The sequence below is a fragment of the Cryptomeria japonica genome, chromosome 1 (genome assembly GCF_030272615.1).
Source record: "Cryptomeria japonica chromosome 1, Sugi_1.0, whole genome shotgun sequence".
Taxonomy (NCBI): Eukaryota; Viridiplantae; Streptophyta; class Pinopsida; order Cupressales; family Cupressaceae; genus Cryptomeria; species Cryptomeria japonica.
Window position 1 is genome coordinate 129,661,917 of NC_081405.1, and position 8,463 is coordinate 129,670,379.

An 8,463-nucleotide genomic window follows, 5' to 3' on the forward strand; every position below is an offset into this window, starting at 1 on the left:
AAATGGTGCTACTACTTAGGGGGAGTAGTCAGCTTTGATATTCAGAGGTTTATATCATTGCTTTGATATTTTTGTCAGGATCCTGGCATTGATGCGAGAGATATTGATGTGAAATTAAAAGAAAATTTATATACATTGGGGAGAGAGATTTGTTCAGAACCTTACAGAGATATCATTCACTGGGGGAGAGCTATTGATTGTTGGTTGTCTTCCACGGGGGGAGACTTGTTTGGCATTTCTTGGTACTTAGATGTTTTTCACATCTAGTGTTGCCATCAATCCCAAAGGGGGAGATTGTTGGCACTATGGATATGTGTGGCATTGATGTTTTGTTATTGATGTCAACACTAGTTGTTATCAGCAGACAAATTTACATTGGCTGATATGGATGGTTACCAGCAGACAGGTTACCGGTATAAGATCTAGTGTTACCAGCAGAAGAGATTATCTGTTGGACACTTCTAGCATGTTTGGATCAGTAAAGTATATTGGATTTCATGTGTTATATGCTCCATAAGAATGTTGGTATTGGCTTGATAATTGGATGTCATCATACACACTGGTAAACCCATACCAACACTAGTTTAAGGCTTTACCGACAGAGCTTTCATTGAGGAATCATGACAGGATGCACAATTGGTGTTGGTGCAGCTTCTTTGAGGATTTCAGGATGTTGAAGATGTTTGTTGATCGTGCTTCAATTGCTTGAAGACACTGCTTTGGCGTGGTGGACCCAGAATAGGTCCAGTACCTATCTAGGTTATGGACCGGTATCATGCTAGCATGTAATCTACACATTATCGGGATGTTTCGAGGTGATTTATGGATTTGTTATTGTTATTTTAGTCTTAAGCCGACATGGCATATCATTGTAATAAATAATTATGTAATGATATTATTGTAATATCTTTAGGTGGCCGACCTAATTGGTTTAGGCCTTAGGGTTTGTATACATAAGAGGAAGAAACTCTTTGTAAAGTATCATGGTAATTGAAAAAGATCATGGTCAAGGAATGTAATGTGTGAATAATGTAATATCATTCAGGCAGAGGAGTTAATCGATCATTGGTGATTGGATTGGTTCTAGAAGAGGATTTATTCCTCCAACATTGAGCTTAACTGGGATTGTAAGCAGGCATAGTAGATGCTATTTACAGCAGTTCACTCTATTGGATTGTTGTCCATTTATCTTGAGAAGGTTGTAGCCTCTCTGTAGTCAGTGAGACTCTTTTGTAATGAGCAGTACGCTCTAGGCAGTGTGCCTTCCTGCAAGTGTAGGCCCCTCATTGTTACACATACTTTCTATAGAAGTATCATCTAACTATGGGTAGGCTTCCCACCATGGTTTTTCCCTCCCCGGGTTTTCCACGTACAAATAATGGTGTTATGTGGTATGATTGTTTTGCATTGATTATCTGGTTAATTATTAAGTTGTATTGTTTACCGATATCTGTTTCTACCAGCATTTGTTTGTACTTTACCAGTACTTGATCTATTTAAGGTTGTATTGTGGATTAAAAGTTATAATCTGTTAACAATTGATTCACCCCCCCCTCCCTTCTCAGTTGTTCACCGGTTATCCTAACAGATTGTCACTAGGAGCTAGGATTAATACTTTTGAAATGTGTGAAGATAGTTCATGATTAATCTGAACAAACTCATACATATCATTAGAATTAGTAGGATCAACATTGTTTGCATAAACAACATTATTATCATCATCTAAACTAATCATAATAGGAACTTTAACACGAAAATAAATTGAACCATCAATTTTCTCCAGCATCTTTAACTTTGGTGATTAGAGTTGAACTTCATCCCTAAGGTTAGGTGAAGGTTGAAAAAATGAGACCAAGTCAGCATTTGGTGTCTTTGGGGAAGAAATGGTTTGGGAAGAAAGTTCACAATCCTTGGCACGACATCTTTGTTAGCGTTCTCACATAATTTTTTTTTTTTAGTTTTACTCAATATTTTTGAAGGTTGAGGATTAATCAACGTAGGCTTATTTTCTTCTCCTATAGGAGGAGGAACAAGAGAAGCCTTGCTAGATTGAGAGATAAAAGATGTTGGGTGTTTTCATTATAAGATGTAGGTGTGACCACAACATACAGAGGAGGATAGAAGGATTAGGAAGAAGTTCAGGTCTAAGATGAGGAGGAGGAATATTCATGGGTGAAGGGTCTCTAGGCTTACTTAAGGCTAATATCATATCATTTTTCCATTTTTGATGTGATAGAAAAAGAATCATTTTGAGGCTTTAAAGGTTCAAGTTATTTAGGCCAAAACTAATCAAGGGTGAAATTTCCACGCTTCATTGTGGGTTGTTAAAGGATAGTGATTAATCGTGATAATATGGTCATTATGAGGGAATTTCAACATTTATGGATTATAGAAGGAATAGCTTTCATGGAAGAGAGTCAAGGATGTCCCAACTTGACACGAAATTGATCTAATGTAGGAATAATAGAAAAGGTAACATCTAAGAACTTAGTACCAACCTCAACAAGAAGAGTAATAGAACCAATAGTAGGGAAACAAAAACCATCATACGCTTTGATCATAACATCAAATTTATCATATGTAACTTGATGCAATTGTTGAGTAAAAAGATATTCTTTAGTAGTAACATTCCCCATACATACTGGATCAATGAGCACCCCTTGTGAGAGTTTGTCTTTAATCTTCGCATTAATGTATAATGGTCCATCAGGTGCAACAATAGTCTCACTAGGATCAAAGGTGATCCATAATTCTAGTTTAGGTTTAGGTTTTTCAATGAGGTTCACAACATTATTGGACTCTACACCAAAGTCATTGGGAAATAATGCAAGTGGCTTGACTCAACAACATTGGTAGAGCTCAGTATTGGTGAAGATTTGGAGGTTTTGACTAGGAGGTGCTACAGATTTGTTCCCTTTATCATTCACACCATCTATAGATATAATATTGTTATCAATAAGGTCTTGAAACTTATACCTTGTCTTATAACACTTCTCTTCATCATGACCTGCTTGATGATGGTATTGGCAAAAGGCTTTGTGGTCAAACGAAAGTGCCAGAGGCTTAGAGGTATATGTAGGTTTGATGGAAGTTGCAACACATTAGCATTAATCAACTTCAACAATATACTAGAAATATACTCAGAAAGAGGAGTTAACTCTTTTCTAAAGTATTTGGATAAAGGGGCCACACCTAGTGTTGTGGTTGCCACTTGTGTGTTAATGTTGTTGAAAGAGTTATCATTTATTTTGATGAAACTTTTTTCGTGTTTGTTGAATTTTGGAAACAATTGTTGAGCGCTCTCATTCTTATCAACTGGAGCCATTGAAGGAGATTATTCAAAATGGCTCACTTGAAGATGATAATTATGAAGTGTTGCACACAATTGTGTGGAAGAGGTTAATTTAAAAAATAGAAGCTTATCTCTGAAATCCTTTGGCAAATTAATAATGAAAATTCTTTGAATATCATGATTAGGCACACAATATGCAATTTGTGAATTCAAATGTTTATATCCACCAATAAAATTAGTCACTTTTTCTTTAACTCCTTGCTTACAATGAATCAAATCAATCAAACTAATTTTAGGACCAATGTTATTTTGAAATTGTTGAATTAAAGTGTTAGTGAATTGTTGAAAAGAAGTGATGGAATAAGGAGGCAAAGAACAATACTATTGCAAAGCTTTATCTCTAAGGTTCGAGTAAATAGTTTTGCCATGAGTCTTTGATCATGAGAAAAATCACTATACAAGGACCTTTGAAATGTCTTCACATGAGTGAAGGGGTCACCTTTTCCATTGTATAACTCTAATCGAGGGATCTCCATATTTTTAAGAGCAACCGCATGGATAATCTCATCGAATAGTGGGCTTGCTATGTCATAATTGGGAACACTAAACTTGGATTAGGTTAACAAAGCCAATTGTTGTTGTAAGGATGAAACACTCTGAGCTAGGTTATTGATAGTGGCTTTGGTGGATGGATTGGAATTGGGCATATTGGATTGTGATGGAGGAGTAATGTTTTTATAGGTAGTTGGAGGTTGAGAATAAGGAGGGGAACATTATGATATGTAGGTATAAGAGATGGTTAGGAAACAAATGAATGACTCATGGAAGGAGGAACGTAAGAGTATGAATTAATAGGATTTCCCCTATGACTAACATGTGTAGGATTAACACTTGGGTAAAGGTAGTCATGATAGGATATGTATATGTAAGCACACTAGTCAAGGATGTAGTCATAGGAATGGAATTCTCTACTTGGCTTGTAGGATGAGAAAAAAGAAGAGCTTAAACATAAATTTTGATAGGCATAATATTGGTATCAACAATATTCGCAATGCCACATAACACTTCCATACCTAACTTATCACTGTGAACCATTCTCTTCAACCCTTCAATAACTATTCAAGTGTTCTTGGCCCATCCATTGTTGAAGATTGTCCAGCACAATGTCAAGCTACCCCAATTGAGCACTAGTAACCCTAGTTAGTGAATCATTATCTTCATCATGAGATGTGTGAGGGGAATGGGACTCTATGATATTAGGTATGGCATGTGTTGGATTATAGGAAGTACTAATGCTCACATGGAATAGGTGTTGGCAATTGACACTCATTTGGTGATTTTAGGTGACTTCTGGTGGTTGATTGTTTGTTCAGGGTTGTCATTGATGGAAACTCTTCTTGGTGGTTCGATCCGACAATTGTGACTCATCTTATCCAAGAGATTAAGGTAACAGGTAGGCAGTTAACCGGTAAACAGGGTATTTCAGTAATGTTCTGATTTGGAATGATCTCTGGTGATTGTGGTGTTTTTGGTGATTAATTTTATGATCTTGGTGATTGGGAAGACCTTTAGGAAGTCTGTGATCATATTATTTTGTCTGGTGCTATTTTTTGTTCAGGATTGAATTCGACTTGATCTACATGTTACACTTATTGAAGCCGACTTGAAGGAGATTGCTTTTGTGGTAAGATTGGATATATAAGATCGATTTGGCAATTGATTTTCGGTATGATAGAGATGTGGTGATCCGTTTTGGTGTGATTGAGCGCAGTTTCACGTGCGCATTTTTCTTTCAGACCAACCGGTAGTTGACTGAGACAGAAATAGAGTATTCAGCAAAGCAGAGACAGTCAGATATTCAGAGCCTAACCAGAACTCATTTTTGCATAGTCAGATGTTGATCAAGAGTTCATTTCATTGTATTTACTCATTGTAAACAAATTGTAAGTCAGTGAGACATCCCTGAAGGTTGTATCCTTCTGGGAAACTTTATTTGAGTAGTGATCAGCTCTAGGCAGTGAGCTTGAATGCAAGTGCATTCCCTATCTATGTAATATTTATGTACTCATGGTCATAGTATATGAATATTGTGGGTTCCAAGCCCACCATGGTTTTTCCCTTTCCGGGTTTCCAGGTAAAAGTTCTGGTGTTGTGGATTTGTGTATTCTTATTTGCATAAAGGAGTAAATTGAATTTGATTGATCCAATCCTAGAAAGGTTGAATACAGGTCAGATTAATTCCTTCTTGTTTGAGTTGAAATTGAGATTGAATCAAGGTTAAATTGCGATGTTAGATATAGGACAAACAGTGAGAAATTGAAATTAAAAAAAAAACATAATGTTTCAGAAATCATCCAAAGGTGTAAACATAGATATGAGGATGAAAAATAGATCAAAACCTATGATAGAAAGTTTGGGCAAAATAGTCAAGACCAGGGGAGCAGATCATCCTGGTCCTCTAGATAATGGGGGCAAACAAACTTAATGTTTTCCAAATCAATATGACTCACAAAATCTACTATCAAAAGATCATTAACAATTCTTGGGACTAAGGGGATCTGGTCATCCTAATCCTCTGTTTTTCGTGCCTTCAAAAGATGAGTTTGATTGTCACCGTCTACTTTGTCCAACTCCTTGATCGCATCTCCTAAGACAATTCCCTACACATAGAAAGAAGGAAATAGGTTTGTTGATGGGGGTTTGCCTTAGGTCAAACCCCACTTTAAGAATTAACCTTGAAATTGAAATGAAATCAAAGTAGAAAGCTTTCCTTTTGAGGGAAAGGCTAGATCTTATCTAAAAATGCTTGAAATTGAACTTGATACCTTAATGAAGTTTTATTGAATCCTTACATAAGGGTTAAGGATGTCATGTAGAATGTGTTCATATAATGTTGATCATGGATGCTTGAACCTGACTTGACCTCTCCTTGAAGGCTTGATGAATACTTGATTGCTTTCTCACTTAGACTTGAATTTACAAAAGTGCAATTAAGATATTGATAGAGGATCCTTGTTCTTATTTCTAGTTATCAAATGGGAGGGGGAAGAGTGGGTGTGGAGAGGCAAGGATGGGGGGGGAATGTGGTTGGCTTCCTTTTATACCTAACCATTTGAATATTTGGAGCAAACTGACATGGAGCCAAAATTGTCGCCCACATGAAGTGGTCATTGTGACATCCTATTTTGGGTCCTAATTGGAAGGACCAGAGCACCAAGGGCATCTTGAACTTGTCAATCAAGACTCAAAATTGGACAGAGGTTGGATAAAGAGTTGAAAATATAGATTTCAAGAGGGTGTGAGCAGCATCAAAGCGGGTATTAAGAATTGAAGGCTGAAACGCCAATGTGAGGACTAGGTGAGGACAAAATTGTATAAGGATACAATTGACAACCTTGAATTAATACATGTCCTTTGATAAGGAGAAGCAAATCATTAATAAATATATTTTAAATAAAAATATCTCATAACATTTAGATCTTACCTGTTAGTAATCAAATCTTATAATCTCATCATATAGTCCTAAATTGGTTGAAGTTATTGTTGCTTATATTGCATGTCTTGTGTGATAGATGTAGATTAGGTTGAATATTGTGATGAAAATACTTCACAAAAGTACTATCGAAATCCATAAAAAAATTCATGGAAGCAATGAGGTGAATAAAACCATGTAAATTATGAACACTCAATCTTGTTGGAAATAATCTATCAAACAGTCTATCTTCATAAAAATTAAAAAAGGTATGTATTATTAAAAGTTTTTACATAGATTAGTATATCATCTTTACCACCATATTTAATAAAACAAGGTGCCACTGATCCATTTGGTGAAGGATGAGTTAAAATGTCATATGCCAAATGATTATCAAATATTTTACTATAGAAGCATCAATATACCATTCTAGATGGTCAATCCTAGCAATGAGTAGTTCATATGAGATGGAACATCATGGTCAACATGATTATTATTTATTTTTATGAATTATATCATGTGTATTAATGGTTAAGAATGATAAATATGTATAATCAACTAATGGCACATTTCTCTCATACACACAGAGTATAAGTTGTAAAAGTTTCTTGTGATGTCTATTATTAGGTATCTCTAGATCATGTGTTCAATTAGCAGGTGTGTAAGAATGTATTACATAATCACTCAAAGGAACATCATAAGAAAGTATGAAAGGATCTAAAGGCCAATCTTCATCAAAAAGTTGCATATAACCATGCATAAAAAAATCAATGGGATCCACAAGGAAGAACCACTAGAAAGGGGATACTAAGAATTAAAGTAAAACATTGTCTAGGGATAATATAAAAGTACTCTATAAAAGGATAGATAAATCATCGAAGGATGTATAATAATTGTGACATGAATAAAATCTGTTGGCATATGTACACTCCAATGAGACATTGTATGTGATTGAAGGTTTTGTCATTGATGGCAACCTTGCAATCCTATGGCACCGACAAAGGCATTATACCGGCATCAGCAGATCACACTCTACACCGACACTCAGGACACCGGCACTAGCACAGAAGAAAGGAAGTATACCGGCACAGAGGCCGACAGGATTTCGTTATATTATATTTTGTTTATTATTATAAAAATGTGTAAGCCGACTTGGCATATTGTAAAATGACTCTTATATATAAAAGAAATCATTGTAGACATTTTGAATGATGAGGAGAAGCAGATAGGAAAATATTAGGCAGACCTATTGTGCGAAATATAGGTCAAGGGGTATATGTAAAGAATAGAGCAGGAACCGGTACTAAATCTGGCATAGAAGATGCTATTGTAAAGCAATACAAGATATTGGATTTGTATAATCCTTATTGTAAGTCAGTGAGACTTCCCATTGAGCAGTGAGCTCTAGGCAATTGGCCTTCCTGCATGTGCAAGCCCCTATTGTAAGTAATATTCTCTTATTGGCCAGTGAGTGAATATTGCGGGTCACAAATCCCACCGAGGTTTTTCCCACATCGGGTTTCCTCGTTAACATCTTGTGTTATGGTGTGCTTTTCATGTGGATGTTCTTGATTCTGTTTATTGCATTATTTCTTGAATACCGATACACTGTTATATTATGTTCTACATGTTTTAAATTAAGAAATTCTTATTACCAGTCAGATACTGATTCACCCCCCCCCCCCCCCCCCCCTCTCAG